Genomic DNA, 16,321 nt, shown 5'->3' with positions numbered 1-16,321 from the left:
ACAACTCCCATCATCCCTGACTAGCAAGACCAGTGGCAAGGGATGATGGGAATTGTAGTCCAAAAACAGCTGGAGGCCCAAGGTTGGGAAAACACTGGACTAGATGAGCCTTGGGGTCCCATCCTATGATTCTCTGATCTGTGTTCCTCCATCTTAATCAGCCCCTCCCCAACCTTCCCCACGGCAACTTAAGACCTGGGCACCCCAAGGAAAGGCAGCCAGCCAGTGCGGTGTAGCTGTCAGAGTGCTGGGCTGGGACGCGGGGGACCAGGGTTCGAATCCTTGTTTGGCTATGGAGCTCACAGGGTGACCTGGGGCCAGCCACTGCCTCTCAGACTGACCTACCACACAGGTTGTCGTGGAGATGAAACGAGGTGGTAAGGGAGAACCGTTCATGCCACCTTACGCTCCTTGGAAAAAATGGTGCGAGATCAAGAATAGAATTGTCGAGTTGGAAGGGACCCTGAGGGTCATCCAGTCCAACCCCTTGCAATATGCAATAAATAAATAGGGTGCTCTGGCTTACATTTTATTTCATCATATTCACCCTTACATGGCCCAGCTGCTGCCTACTCCAGCCACGTTCCTCCACAATCATTCCCCCTTTTCTCCTTTGGCTGGTCCCATCACCATGTCCTCTGGCAATTCGTACCCAGACAATGACACTCAAGGTGGCAAGCGATACCAGGCAAAGCTTATATAAAACAGTTGTTCGCTTGGTCGCCTGTGGCGAGCTCAGAATCTCTGGCGGGTGACCAGGATAGGAAGAGTTGGTTGGTTCCTTCCTCCCGCCCCCAGCTCGCACACAACTACAGTATTTTTTGCTCTATAAGGCTCACTTTTTCCCTCCTAAAAAGTAAGGGGAAATGTGTGTGCGTCTTATGGAGCGAATGCAGGCTGTGCAGCTATCCCAGAAGCCAGAACAGCAAGAGGGATTGCTGCTTTCACTGTGTAGCGATCCTTCTTGCTGTTCTGGCTTCTGAGATTCAGAATATTTTTTTTCTTGTTTTCCTCCTCCAAAAACTAGGTGCGTCTTGTGGTCTGGTGCGTCTTATAGAGCGAAAAATACGGGTAACTTCTTTTGGGGCAACTGATTCGCTAGAAAGAGGTGAATGCACACAGGACAGCCATTGCATTGAGGACTAGCCACATGCGAGGACTCGATTCTCAACAACGGCACCACGGTTCCACCAACCAAACAGCAGCTTCTGAACAGGAACAGGAAGTGAGGACTACGTAGCGGCCCTAGAGGCAGAAAGACTAGACTCGCACCATTCTCTGGGGCTTGAAGTTGACCCGGTTTCCCACTAACTTCCTGCATGAATGGTAGATTTATTTACTTATTTACCCAAAGGGATGGGGCACAGTCACCCTACACCCACAGAGATCCGGGGTTAATGAGAACTTCCATTTCCGCCTCTGAAAATCTGGGCTGTGCGTCACTCTAGCGCAGGGAGGCAACATGCAGGGAAGCATCTTCTTGCGGGACTACAATTCCAATCATCCCCGGCCACGCTGGCAGGGACTGATGGGATTTATAGTCCGGAACGACAACCAGCCTTTCTCAACCTGTGGGTCCCCAGATGTTGTTGAACTACAACTCCCATCACCCCTAGCTAGCAAGGCCAGAGCTCAGGGATGATGGGAGTTGGAGTCCAACAACATCTGGGGGCCCACAGGTTGAGAACCGCTGATCGGATGGCCATCTGTCATGGATCATAGAATCATAGAGTTGGAAGAGACCACAAGGGCCATCGAGTCCAACCCCCTGCCAAGCAGGAAACACCATCAGAGCACTCCTGACATATGGTTGTCAAGCCTCTGCTTAAAGACCTCCAAAGAAGGAGACTCCACCACACTCCTGGGCAGCAAATTCCACTGTCGAACAGCTCTTACTGTCAGGAAGTTCTTCCTAATGTTTAGGTGGAATCTTCTTTCTTGTAGTTTGGAGCCATTGCTCCGTGTCCGCTTCTCTGGAGCAGCAGAAAACAACCTTACTCCCTCCTCTATGTGACATCCTTTTATATATTTGAACATGGCTATCATATCACCCCTTAACCTCCTCTTCTCCAGGCTAAACATGCCCAGCTCCCTTAGCCGTTCCTCATAAGGCATCGTTTCCAGGCCTTTGACCATTTTGGTTGCCCTCCTCTGGACCCGTTCCAGTTTGTCAGTGTCCTTCTTGAACTGGGGTGCCCAGAACTGGACACAGTACTCCAGGTGAGGTCTGACCAGAGCAGAATACAGTGGCACTATTACTTCCCTTGATCTAGATGCAATACTCCTATTGATGCTTTAGCATTGGAGGGGGTTGGACTGGATGACCCCCGGGGTCCCTTCCAAATCTAGGATACTGTGATTCTACTCCTGCCCTAGCGACTCTGGCTCTCCCGATTTAATTCCTGCCTTTTCACCCTATTTCTCTCGGGCTCCTTCTTGCTTCGGAACAGCTTCTCCCTCCCCGTTTTTCAAACCACTTCCCCTTCCTGCACCTTCACCCCCTGGCTGCCTTCTCCTCCACTGCTTCTCACGGTCTGACATTTAACGGTCTCGCTTCTCCCATTCCTAGAAGTGGCCGACCGACATGCACAGGGAGCCCCCCAGATTTGGGGGGGGGGGGTGTGTGTCAGCCTCAAAACGCTCCATCTGTTGCCGCCAGTGCTATGGCAATGCGAAACAGGCCGGCGGTCGGGTCAGAAGGGCGGGGTATGAATAATAAAATTATTTTCGCTGCTGTTGTCGTTATCAGCATTATTACAACAGCGTTCCTCAAATTTGCAGAGTTGCATGATTTGCATGGCTAGTTCTACTTTGTTTTATTCAAGGGGAGTCACAGAAGCCCCTATTACTATTACACCCCCCCACTGAAAAGTCCTACCAATCTCACTTCTGCCTATCTGAAAGGATTCCCCCCCCCCCCACTTTCAATCTGACCTGACTGTCACAGTCATAAGGTCCAGAACCTTGCGGGGCTTTTTTTAAAATCAAGATTTCCAGAATGCCAAATCTGGCATTCGGTTTTAAGATCCTTCTCCCCATACATCTGAGGCCTCGAAAATAGTAGTTGTAGTAGCGCATGGGTGGGGGGATTTGTGGGCGTCCAGATAACGGCAGGCAGGCAGTGTGGTGTAGTGGTTAGAGTGTCAGACCAGGCCCTGGGAGAGAGCAGGGGTCTGGTCCTCGCCCGACCACAGTTCTCACTGGGTGACCTTGGGCCAGGAGCTGCCTCGCAACCTAACCTACCTCACAGAGTTGTTGTGAGAGTAATATTGGGGAGGACCATGTAGTCGAGCTCCCTGGAGGAAAGGTCACAGAATTCTGCAATGCAGAACCCCCTGCAATGCAGGAATCTTTTGCCCAACACGGGTCTCGAACCCTTGACCCTGAGATCAAGGGTCCCTCGGTTCTACCGACTGAGCTATCCCTGGTGGCTATATTTTGCTTCCAGGATCAGAGGGACGCTGCCTATGGATTGCGGACACCAAGAGACGGCTAGAGCATGAGACTCTTAATCTCTGGGCTGTGGGTCCGAGCCCCACATGGGGCAAAATAAGCATTGCAGGGGGTTGGAATAGATGACCTTTGGGGAGCCCTTCCCACTCTCCAATTCTACTGCTTGTGAGCATCCCATAGACATCTAGCTGGCCAATGTGGGGGCAGATTGCGTCCCAGCAGTTTAGGGCAGAAGGAGTAAACACACACACGTCTCTCTTTCCTATGCCCTTAATTTGACAAGGGCTCAGGTACAGTACTGAATTTGCCTTCACAAATCACCCCGAGAGCCAGTGGTCAAATGCACCAGATTAGGCCCTGCAAGACCCGAGTTCAAATCCCCACCGGGCCACACGAAGCTCACCGGCTGACCTGGGGCCAATCACCACCACTGCCTCTCAGCCTAACCTACCCTTAGAATCATAGAGTTGGAAGAGACCACAAGGGCCATCGAGTCCAACCCCCTGCCAAGCAGGAAACACCATCAGAGCACTCCTGACATATGGTTGTCAAGCCTCTGCTTAAAGACCTCCGAAGAAGGAGACTCCACCACACTCCTTGGCAGCAAATTCCACTGTCGAACAGCTCTCACTGTCAGGAAGTTCTTCCTAATGTTTAGGTGGAATCTTCTTTCTTGTAGTTTGGAACCATTGCTCCGTGTCCGCTTCTCTGGAGCAGCAGAAAACAACCTTTCTCCCTCCTCTATGTGACATCCTTTTATATATTTGAACATGGCTATCATATCACCCCTTAACCTCCTCTTCTCCAGGCTAAACAGGCCCAGCTCCCTTAGCCGTTCCTTATAAAGCATCGTTTCCAGGCCTTTGACCATTTTGGTTGCCCTCCTCTGGACACATTCCAGTTTGTCCAGCTTGTCGCACGGAAGAATTAAATGAGATTTTTTTTTGGGGGGGGGGAGCCACGCCTGCCACCTTGAGCTCCTTCGAAGGCGGGGCCAAATGCAGAAAGTAATAATAAAACTAGGGCTTTTTTAAACCCATTTCACAGAGAGGGGAAGTGAGACTGGGAGGCAGCGGGAGAAGCCCACAGGAGGTTCAGAGTCCTGTTCGTTCCAGCAGAACGTCGATACACGTCCTTTGCTCTGGACTGTGGCCAGCGAGGTCATGTAAGGATTCTACGGCAGGGGTGGCACTTGAACCCTGACCCTGCTCAAAGCAGCACAGAAACCAGGCAATAACACCCCCCTCCCTTTTTCTCTCCAAACCAGAACAAGAAAGGACTCCTGGAGAAGTCCTATCCTAATCCCCTAACAGGGAAGTATGGGAAACTAAGAACACCCCACTTTTTTTTTAACCAACGGGTGATCTATCCCCTTATATCAGGGGTCAGCAAAGTTTTTCAGCAGGGGGCTGGTCCACCGTCCCTCAGACCATGTGGTGGGCCAGACTATATTTTTTTGGGGGGGGGGGAATAATGAACGAATTCCTGCGCCCCACAAATAACCCAGAGATGCATTTTAAATAAAAGCACACATTCTACTCATGTCAAAACACCAGGCAAGCCCCACAAATAACCCAGAGGTGCATTTTAACTAAAAGGACACATTCTACTCATGTAAAATCATGCTGATTCCCAGACTGTCCATGGGCCAGATTGAGAAGGCGATTGGGCCGCAGGTTGCCTACCCCTGCCTTATATTCTGAACACTGAGGTCCAGCGCCGAGGGCCTTCTGGCAGTTCCGTCACTGCGAGAAGCAGAGCTACAGGGAACCAGGCACGGGGCCTTCTCGGTGGTGGCACCCGCCCCGTGGAACGCCCTCCCATCAGATGTCAAAGAGATAAACAACTACCTGACATTTAGAAGACATCTGAAGGCAGCCCTGTTCAGGGAAGTTTTTAACGTGTGACATTTTAATGTATTTTTAATCTTTGTTGGAAGCTGCCCAGAGTGGCTGAGGAGACCCAGCCAGACGGGCGGGGTACAAATAATAAATTATTATTATTATTATTCTCACAACACCCTGCAAGGCAGGCAAAAGGCCTTCCAGTGTGCTTTGGGGCTGAGCAAGGATCCGAAAAAAGGATTTCCCCAGGCTAAAACCCGCCTCAACACCACACCAGATCTCAGTGAGGGGGGTGGGATTCTTCCACCGCAAACTTCCCAACGGGATTAGCAGTGGGGTCACAAGGGCTCATTCTGGTGAGCCTGCCTAGGCTCCAAATCCGTGATCTGGTTGTGTTTGGGTGCGTCCCTAATTTCAAGAGTGTGACCTTCCATTTTGATTCCCAACTTCTCCCACACGAAAAAGCCACTTCAATGGAAGAAAACATTACAGGACAGGTATGAAGGTCACTCTCAAGTTTACAGAGACTCCTAGACGCATGTGCTCCCCACGTTCATTTCAAACCTGGGGTTTTGATTTCGATTCCTTGCTAGGGCCCAGCAGCCGAAAAAGTTATTAATTGCGAGTGGGTGGGTTTCTGCAAGGCTACCCCACTCACCCAGTTTGCAATCATGAGCGTTAAGAATTTTCTACATTGACGGAGACTTGATTTTATTGCCACACTACTTTCCCAGGTGTCTTGTCGTTCTCCCCACCACCCCCCCCCAAAATCTCCAAAAATTCAAAATACTTTGGGACAGGGAAGAAGGAAGACACACACAAAAAGAGGCATGGCAGAAAAATAACTCTCAGCCAAGTTGAGGAACAGGTGACAAAAGTTTTAGACACAGACAGAGGAAAGTTTCTCTCCTCCATACTGGAAGTAACAAAACGAAATGGAAATCAGGCTCCGTGAAGCATTTCAAAATCACGCCAGGACTTTTTAAAAAACAAAAACCGAGGCAACTCCCCCCCCCCCTTTCAAAATGGCAACCTCCAAGAAGCTGCAGATTTTTCTCTCCCCCCCCCCCTTTTTTTGGCAGACAGATATGGAAAAGAATGAAACACACAGAGAGAAAGATCTGAATGGAAACAAAAATGAGTTCACACAGATTTCCTCCGCGGCTCAACGCCTTCCCCCTCCCTCGCTATTGCTACAGAGGAACTGGGTCAAAGAGCTCTTCGTGACCGGAGTGGGGCAGGCCAAAGGGCACCATCCAGACGAGAGCGCAAAACTCACACGTGTCTTTTGCCTTCATTAAGAAGTTTTCGCTTGCTCTTGAGTGAGCAGCTGTAACAAAGGGAAAAGCGCGGGGCAGCGAGGGAGAGACGGGTCCCTAGATAACTGGAAGGAAATGAGATGTCCAAGCCTCTACCCCCCTCCAGGGGAGTCTCAGATGAATTAGATCTCCCCCGTGCCCCCCCCCCGAATCCCTCCAGTTCGGAGACAGTGCCACCATTCACACAACACACCAGATTCGGCTCTCTAGGGCGTCTTCTGAACGTGGCACCGATTCAAATCCAGCAAAGTACTGTCCAAGCAGGGAAAGAACGGGGGTGGGCAGCCCCTCCCCACATTAAAGATTTGGAGAGAGAGAGAGAGAGACCCCCTTGCTTGCTCCGGTCACCCCCCCCCCGCCCCACCTCTTTCAGGCAAGCGTGCGCGCCGCTTCCGGAAAGCGAACACGCGTCCGCAGCCGCCCGAGCGCTCGCTCCGCTTGTTCCTGTCTAAACGGCAGTTTTAATTCAAACCCCAGATGTCCCACCCAGGAGAAGTTTCCAACGTCGGTGGGGTGGGGGGGGGGGAAGGCGAGACCCACACCCGCCTCGCTTCTCTTTGCAAGCGACTTAAAGCTACCAGATTTGCCAAATCAGACCCCACCCCACACCCCTAATCCCCCCCCAAAAAAATCGAGTCCTGCAGGCGCTTCTACGAATCTGTACGGAAATCAAGCAGGAAGGCAGCCGGGGTCGTGAAAAAGCCACGCGCCCCTCCTGCTCATCGCAGCCCCCCACTTCAAAGATTTGCAAACTTTTTCTTTTTTTGCAAGGATTTTGGGCAACTTCTGGAAAGGCGTGTACGTTGAGTGGAGAGGGCGAAAGAAGCGAAGCAGCTGTAAAAAACCCCACCCCAAGTTTCTGTCAAAATCAGTATGGGGGGGGGTGTAAGATTCAAAGGGCGGTTGAAGGAGCCCGGATCCGTCTCCCCCCACGCCTTCAAGCGAGCGTCGAGAAAAGTGCGTTCACACGATCGGTCAGGGAAGAGAGGTTCCGAGGGAGCCCCCGACCCACGCCCGCGCTTCTCCTCGTTACGGGGCACACGTGTTGGAACCGCCGCCGCCGCCCCCAGTGGGGAGGGGAGGGGTTGCTCCGGATGAGGGGGGGGAGAGAAAAACGTGCGCGCACCCACCCAGGGAAAACGAAGGGAGAAGCCTCCCATCACCGCCACACTCACCTTGGAAGAAGCAGCGGGAGAGGGGGGAAAGAAAAGTAGCCGCTTCCTCTGGCCGCGGGGGGAGGAAGGGGGGGTCCCTTCTTTTCGAGCGAGGGAGCCCAGGAGATCAAAGGCGAGCGGGCGCGCCTTTCGAACGCTGGGACAAACTTTCCACTTCCGAAGAACGCGACGTCACAATGGGGGGTGTTTTCCTTCCCGGCGCCTCAACGTTCCACGGGGCTCCCGAGCTCGCCGCCGCCGCCGCCGCTGCTGCAGCCGCTGCTCAAACCGCAATCGCCGTCGCCGCCGCTGCCTCCTCCAGTTGCTGCTGCTGCTGCTGCTGCTCCTTCCGCCGGCTGCAAAGTCATCCGCAGCTTCCTCCCCCAGGGCCACTCACTTGGCACTCCCCCCCCCCCGCAACACATCCACCCACACCCCAGAAAGCTCTTTTTGGGGTGCCGGGTGAGTTAGGGCGCAGCTGCAGCAGCCGCCCCGACGGGAAAAGCCCTACTGGAGAAAGAGGGGGGTGGACTAGGGGGGGTGGAGGTGGGGGGTGGGATCTCCCTTTGCTCCGTTTCCCGGGTTGCCAAAACCCCGCCCGCTTCGGCTGGCTGGCGCGCGCGCGCGCTTTCTCAACAGCCTCCCCCCGCCCCCCCCAGCCCGCCTCCGCCTCGCTTGCTCGCTCGCAAGCCTGTCCCGGAATAGGAAAGGGCGCGGACGGGAGAGAGGAAAGGGGCCTCCCTTCCCTGCTGGCGTTAATGCGCATGCTCCCCGGCCTCGTAAAAGGGGGAGGGCCTTTTCTCTCTCTTTTGCGGCTGCTGCTCCCCCCCCCCCATCCAGCGTGGAGCTGTCGTCTGACTTGTCAGTCAGGGCGAAGAGGGCAGTTGACAACTTACAGATTTGAAAATAAGGGACCAGCAGCCAAAATAAGGGACCTGCAGCCTCACCTGTTCCAGGCACTCCAGTCTTCCTGTCCTCCTGCAGTCTGGTCAAACTCATGCTGGTAGCTTCAAGAACATTGTCCAACCAACTTTGTAACCAGAGGTTCAACTGAAGAGAATCTGAATCACATGCACCACAAGGCCTATGCAGCCTCAACTTGATGGCTCCCCCGCCTGGTTTCGCACTGCAAAGTTTGCAGCAGCATGTGCACCAAAATGGTGCCCAGTATTCAAAAACCTTCTCAGCTTGCATTAACTAGCCACACACAAGGCATGCAAGCTCCACCCCCCAGTTGTTCTTAGACTTCTTATTGGGTGAGCAACACAGCCAAGCAACACAGTTGGAGCCTCCCTCCTCCCAGGTCGACAGGGAGGGAGGGAGAGGAGCTGCTTCCTTTGAATATAATAATAATAATAATTTATTATTTGTACCCCGCCCATCTGGCTGGGTTTCCCGAGCCACTCTGGGCAGCTTCCATAAAAACCAGAAATACACTAAAATATCACAGATTAAAAACTTCCCTGAACAGGGCTGCCTTAAGATGTCTTCTGAATGTCAGGTAGTTATTTATCGCTTTGACATCTGATGGGAGGGCGTTCCACAAGGCGGGTGCCACTACCGAGAAGGCCCTCTGCCTGGTTCCCTGTAGCTTTGCTTCTCGTAATGAGGGAACCGCCAGAAGGCCCTCGGCGCTGGACCTCAGCGTCCGGGCAGAACGATGGGGGTGGAGACGCTCCTTCAGGTATACTGGATCGAGGCCGTTTAGGGCTTTAAAGGTCAACACCAGCACTTTGAATTGTGCTCGGAAACGTACTGGGAGCCAATGTAGGTCTTTCAAGACCGGTGTTATGTGGTCTCGGCGGCCGCCCCCAGTCACCAGTCTAGCTGCCGCATTCTGGATTAGTTGTAGTTTCCGAGTCACCTTCAAAGGTAGCCCCACGTAGAGCGCATTGCAGTAGTCCAAGCGGGAGATAACTAGAGCATGCACCACTCTGGCGAGACAGTCTGCAGGCAGGTAGGGTCTCAGCCTGCGTACCAGGTGGAGTTGGTAGACAGCTGCCCTGGATACAGAATTGACCTGCGCCTCCATGGACAGCTGTGAGTCCAAAATGACTCCCAGGCTGCGCACCTGGTCCTTCAGGGGGCACAGTTACCCTATTCAGGACCAGGGAGTCCTCCACACCAGCCCGCCCCCTGTCCCCCAAAAACAGTACTTCTGTCTTGTCAGGATTCAACCTCAATCCATTAGCCGCCATCCATCCTCCAACCGCCTCCAGGCACTCACACAGGACCTTCACCGCCTTCACTGGTTCTGATTTGAAAGAGAGGTAGAGCTGGGTATCATCTGCATATTGATGGACACCCAGTCCAAACCCCCTGATGATCTCTCCCAGCGGCTTCATATAGGGACATCATTTAAGGGACATCATTTAAGGGACATTTAAGGGACATCTATTAATAAGGGACAGCAGCGGGACATGGCGCTGGAATAAGGGACTGTCCCTTCAAATAAGGGACACTTGACAGCTTTGGAAGAGGGCAGTTGACAACTTCTGCTAGCCTGCTAATGACATCTGGCCACCTCCATTATTCCTGCATCTTAAAAAAGGAAGGGCGTTTCAGCAAGGGAAGCTTTTCCTAGCAAGGGGAGGAAGCCTCGCGATTCCGAAGTTACTTTTGCTTCCCTCGTCGGGACACAGGAAACTCCTTGTATCGAGTTAGACCAGGCGTCCCCAACCGGCGGCCCTCCAGATGTTTTGGCCTACAACTCCCATGATCCCTAGCTAACAGGACCAGTGCTCAGGCATGATGGGAACTGTAGTGCAAAACATCTGGAGGGCTGAAGGTTGGGGTTGCCTGAGTTTGACCATTGCTCTATCTACCTCAGTACTGGAAACAGAATACAGTGGTACCTCTGGTTGCAAACAGGATCCGTTCCGGAGCCCCGTTCGCAACCTAAGCAGAACACAAACCACGTCTGCGCATGCGCGGGTCGTGATTCGCCGCTTCTGCGCATGCACGTGACACCATTTTGAATGTCTGCGCATGCGTGAGCGGTGAAACCCGGAAGTAACCCGTTCGGTTACTTCCGGGTCACCGCGGGACGCAACCTGAAAACGCTCAACCTGAAGCGTCTTTAACCCAAGGTATGACTTTAAAAATTCATTCCAGGAGCACCTTAGAGACCACACAAAAGCTCATACCAATAACAAACTTAAAAAGGTAAAGGGACCCCTGACCATTAGGTCCAGTCGTGACCGACTCTAGGGTTGTGGCGCTCATCTCGCTTTACAGTGCTACTTCAGGTTACATACGCTTCAGGTTACATACGCTTCAGGTTACAGACTCCACTAACCTATAAACAGTGCGTCAGGTTAAGATGTTTGCTTCAGGATGAGAACAGAAATCGTGCTCCGGTGGCGCGGCAGCAGCAGGAGGCCCCATTAGCTAAAGTGGTGCTTCAGGTTAAGAACAGTTTCAGGTTAAGAATGGACCTCCGGAACGAATTAGGTACTTAACCCAAGGTACCACTGTATTGGCCAAGGGAGCCGGCATACAGCTTCCAGGTCATGTGGCCAGCATGACTAAGCCGCTTCTGGCAAACCAGAGCAGTGCACGGAAACGCTGTTTACCTTCCCGCCAGAGCGGTACCTATTTATCTACTTGCACTTTGACGTGCTTTTGAACTGCTAGGTTGGCAGGAGCAGGGACTGAGCAACGGGAGCTCACCCCGTCGCGGGGATTCGAACCGCCGACCTTCTGATTGGCAAGTCCTAGGCTCTGTGGTTTAACCCACAGCGCCACCCGCGTCCCAATAACAAACTTAGTTGGTCTCTAAGGCAGTGTTTCCCAACCTTGTGCCTCCAGCTGTTTTTGAACTACATCTCCCATCATCCCTGACTAGCAAGACCAGTGGCAAGGGATGATGGGAATTGTAGTCCAAAAACAGCTGGAGGCACAAGGTTGGGAAACACTGCTCTAAGGTACTACTGGAAGGATTTTTTTTATTTTGTTTCTACTACGGCAGACCAACACGGCTACCTACCTGTAACTACCTCAGTATTCCCCGCACTGACTGGCAGCAGCTCTCCAGCATTTCAGACCCACAATTTCCCCCAGATATACACAGCAGAGAAGGAACCTTCCGCATGCAGAGCAAATGTGCTGCTACTGAACTATGACCACCACTGTGTGGAGGACAATAGGGGCTCGCTGTTGGGACCCCAATTCTTATTTTGTCCAGGGGTGCTCTCTACTCCCTCCCCAGTTGCAGATTGTTCTGGGCTATGCTCAATAATTATTATCCGTTACATTTTTGCACCAAGGTGTCTCAAAGCAATTTCCCCTATATAAATAAAAAGGAAGGCTGTCGTCACGCAGCCCTCGTTGGAGGATTTGTAGCACCTTGTCCCAGTCCTGGATTTGCACGGGGTCAGGGTGGCGGAGTGGAGTGAAAGAGAAGGCAGGTTTTAAAACAGTGGTCTTAAACAATAGTAGAAGTTTGAATAAAGCAGGGGTGTGGGGAGGATGAAGGGGAGCTGTGATATGGGGTTTTGATGGGGCCAAGTGGGGCTGGCAAGCAGTGTGAGAAGGGGTGGCAGCGCCCAAGTAGAAATAACATAGATATTAGCCCCAGTTAGGAAAATTGCAAAAACTAAAATACTCTGCTGAAAATACTAGACAGTGGACGCTCGGGTTGCGAACGTGATCCATGCGGGAAGTACGTTCGCAACCCCCAGCGCCACGTCTGTGCATGCGCGGGTCGTGATTCTGTGCTTCTGCGCATGCACAAAGTGCTATTTAGTGCTTCTCTGCATGCGCAAGCGCCGAAACCCGTTCCGGTACTTCTGGGTTTGGCGCGGTACACAACCGAAAATCGCACAACCCGTAGCATCTGGTAACCCGAGGTATGACTGTACATTTTAAGGAGCAGATCCTGCCCACTCCACTTAAGAAATTAGTACAAATCCATTGGTGGATTTAACTATCTTCCCAATTTAAAAACCAAAGGTAAATTTCATTTTAAAAATTAAGGTAAAGGGACCCCTGACCATTAGGTCCAGTCGTGACCGACTCTGGGGTTGCGGCGCTCATCTCGCTTTATTGGCCGAGGAGGCCGGCGTACAGCTTCTGGGTCATGTGGCCAGCATGACTAAGCCACTTCTGGCAAACCAGAGCAGCGCACGGAAACGCTGTTTACCTTTCCACCGGAGCTGTACCTATTTATCTACTTGCACTTTGATGTGCTTTTGAACTGCTAGGTTGGCAGGAGCAGGGACCGAGCAACGGGAGCTCACCCCGTTGCGGGGATTCAAACCACCAACCTTCTGATCGGCAAGTCCTAGGCTCTGTGGTTTAACCCACAGTGCCACCCGCGTCCCTTATTTTAAAAATTACCTGATGCCTAAAAACACACAATGATTGCGCCAGGCATGCTTCCCTGGGGAGAGCACAAAGGGGGAGCCATCACGGAAAAGGCCTGATCTTTTTTGGTTACCCTTGGAACGCGGGGTCCTGTTTGGTTCATGCGGAGACAGATGTTCCTTGAGGTCCTTGAAGCCAAAACTGAGTCTAGAAACCCCTTAGTGCTAGTACAGTTGAGGCAGGATTGGTGTTTATGTGCTTAGACCCTGGTCTGCAATATAAACCACTGAGTTCTGCACCAGCTACAGTTTCGGAACTGTCTTCAAGGGCAGCTCCAAGTATAGCACATTGCGGTGATCTAAGCCTGGAAGCATTGACAACAGAAGTTAGGTTCTATCTGTGCTGCGTTTTTGTATTCTGCTTTGAGACGTTTAAATATTAAGTGGCTTGGATACATGCCTTTAAATAAATAAATACATGAATAAGATACATAAATAAATAAATTTAATTTGCTGGTGGCTCCGTTCTGTCTCTTGCATGTTTGCACTCATTAACAGCTCTTGCCCTCTGCTGATTTAAAAGCCAAGGAGGCCTTGGGTGGTGGTTGTTTTTTTTTAAAAAAAAACATTTGGAAAAATGCAAACAGGCTGTGCAGGCACAGTTCAAAAGGTACGTCAGCAGCTGCAGTGGGCGATGTGGCTGGCTGAGCATGGCGCATGGATTTAGTGTTCATGTGCAGTTGTGCGCATTTATGTCCATGTGCACTTTCTAATGTTTGATAGCTTGATGATGATGATGATGATGTTGGGAGCCGCCCAGATGGGTGGGGTAATAACCACAACAACAACAATGTGCATTACATCTGACCTTTAAAGCCCTAAACGGCCTCGGTCCAGTATACCTGAAGGAGCGTCTCCACCCCCATCGTTCTGCCCGGACACTGAGGTCCAGCTCCGAGGGTCTTCTGGCAGTTCCCTCACTGCGAGAAGCCAAGCTACAGGGAACCAGGCAGAGGGCCTTCTCAGTAGTGGGACCCGCCCTGTGGAACGCCCTCCCACCAGATGTCAAGGAAATAAACAGCTATCTGGCGTTTAGAAGACATCTGAAGGCAGCCCTGTTTAGGGAAGCTTTTAATGTTTAATAGGTTATTGTATTGTTAGTGTTCTGTTGGAAGCCGCCCAGAGTGGCTGGGGAAACCCAGCTAGATGGGTGGGGTATAAATAATAAATTATTATTATTATTATTATTATTATTATTATTATTATTATTATTGGGATACGGGTGGCGCTGTGGGTTAAACCACAGAGCCTAGGACATGCCGATCAGAAGGTCAGCAGTTTGAATCCCCGTAACGGGGTGAGCTCCCGTTGCTCGGTCCCTGCTCCTGCCAACCTAGCAGTTCAAAAGCACGTCAAAGTGCAAGTAGATAAATAGGTACCACTCCGGCGGGAAGGTAAACGGCGTTTCCATGCGCTGCTCTGGTTGGCCAGAAGCGGCTTAGTCATGCTGGCCACATGACCCGGAAGCTGTACGCCGGCTCCCTCGGCCAGTAAAGCGAGATGAGCACCACAACCCCAGAGTCGGCCACGACTAGACCTAATGGTCAGGGATCCCTTTACCTTTTCCCCAAAGGCAAAACCAGGAGCTGTGGCAGGAAGCAGTAAATGAGGCCTTCCTGATACATAGGAACACAGGGAGCTGCCTTATACTTAATCAGACCATTGGTCCACCAGGTACTGCCTACTCTAACTGGCAGTTTCAGATAGAGATCTCTCCCAGCCCCAACTGGAGATGCCAAGGATTGCATCTGATACTTTTTCCGTGCAAAGCACATGTCCCATCACAGAACCGCTGCATTTCCCCAAGTCCAGATAAGAGTGTGATAAGAACTTGCTCTCACGGTGGCCAACCAGATGTCTGTGGGAAACAGGAAGCCCTCAAGCGCAAGTGTGCTCTCCTCACCTCTTTTGAGGGCACATCTTTTTCATGGGTAGGGTCACCAGTCAGCAAATGTGTCCCCCTTTTTGCTCTTCCCAATATGGCAACCCTGTCGTGGATGCATTAGCTGAGATGCCTGCATTGCGAGGGGTTGGACTAGATGACCCTCGGGGTCCCTTCCAACTCTACAATTCTATGAAGGTGTGTCCAAGTTAGACCAACCCGTCTATCTTTGTATCTCACCACCCTGCTTACCCGCCACCCACAGATCACCCCACCTGCATCCGCAACTGCAGAGCGTGACGACAGCCTTTAGTTTCTATGTATATAGGCAGAAAATCCATTTAAGATATAGGCACTGTGCATTTGATGACAGGTTATGCAGAACAGGAAAAAGAGGCACAGGATTTTCAGCTTCTGTGCAGGCCCCTGGTCCAGCACTTCTTGTTTTAGGAACAAATCGCTCTGAGTGTGAAAATAAAGGATTTAGTAAGCAACCTAAAGAGAGAGAGATCCGTTTTACCTGAGCATACACTTCTTAAGTAATGCTGTGTTATTCCAGCAGAGGGCGCAAAACTCCAAGGAATTGTGAGCAGAGAAGTATAGAAAAAAATACTTGTTTTCCTCAGCCTCAGCCACAGGGCTGCACTGGAACCCGAGTTATAACAGGTTGTGGTGGGCAGGAAGTGGTTACAAAGGGGTAATAGGTACAGGGGAACAGGGGAAAGGAAATCAAATGGAAGGTTAAAATGAGATAAAACTGGCTTGCACACAAATACATTAGACTGCTGACCGGGAGTGGCAGCCAAGACCATGTAACACCGGTTCTGAAAGACCTACATTGGTTCCCAGTACGTTTCTGAGCACAATTCAAAGTGTTGGTGCTGACCTTTAAAGCCCTAATAGCATCAAAGGCCCAGTATATCTGAAGGAGCGTCTCCACCCCCATCGTTCTGCCCGGATACTGAGGTCCAGCTCCAAGGGCCTTTTGGCAGTTCCCTCCCTGCGAAAAGTGAGGTTACAGGGAACTAGGCAGAGGGCCTTCTCGGTAGTGGCGCCCTCCCTGTGGAACGCTCTCTCATCAGACGTCAAAGAAATAAACAACTATCTGACTTTTAGAAGACATCTGAAGGCAACCCTGTCTGTTGCTGTTCATTAGTCGTTTAGTCGTGTCCGTCTCTTTGTGACCCCCTGGACCAGAGCACGCCAGGCACTCCTGTCTTCCCCTGCCTCCCGCAGTTTGGTCAAACTCATGCTGGTAGCTTCGAGAACACTGTCCCACCATCTCGTCCTCTATCGTCCCCTT

The 16,321-nt window shown here is 51.6% G+C and overlaps 1 long non-coding RNA gene across 1 annotated transcript; it reads right to left on the bottom strand.

Moving 5' to 3' along the window:
- Positions 1 to 200: 200 nt before the first annotated feature.
- LOC309346300 lies at positions 201 to 10,345 on the bottom strand. Its single transcript, XR_014158582.1, has 3 exons — positions 10,264 to 10,345; positions 7,792 to 8,661; positions 201 to 486 (listed from the first exon to the last, which is right to left on the bottom strand). It is a non-coding gene; the product is annotated as an uncharacterized lncRNA (long non-coding RNA).
- Between the last annotated feature and the right edge of the window lie 5,976 nt (positions 10,346 to 16,321).

This window comes from Podarcis erhardii (assembly GCF_964252035.2).
Source record: "Podarcis erhardii genome assembly, chromosome: 7".
Classification (NCBI taxonomy): domain Eukaryota; kingdom Metazoa; phylum Chordata; class Lepidosauria; order Squamata; family Lacertidae; genus Podarcis; species Podarcis erhardii.
The sequence above is the reverse complement of the archived record's forward strand: the minus strand, read 5'-3'. Positions and strand labels throughout refer to the sequence as shown.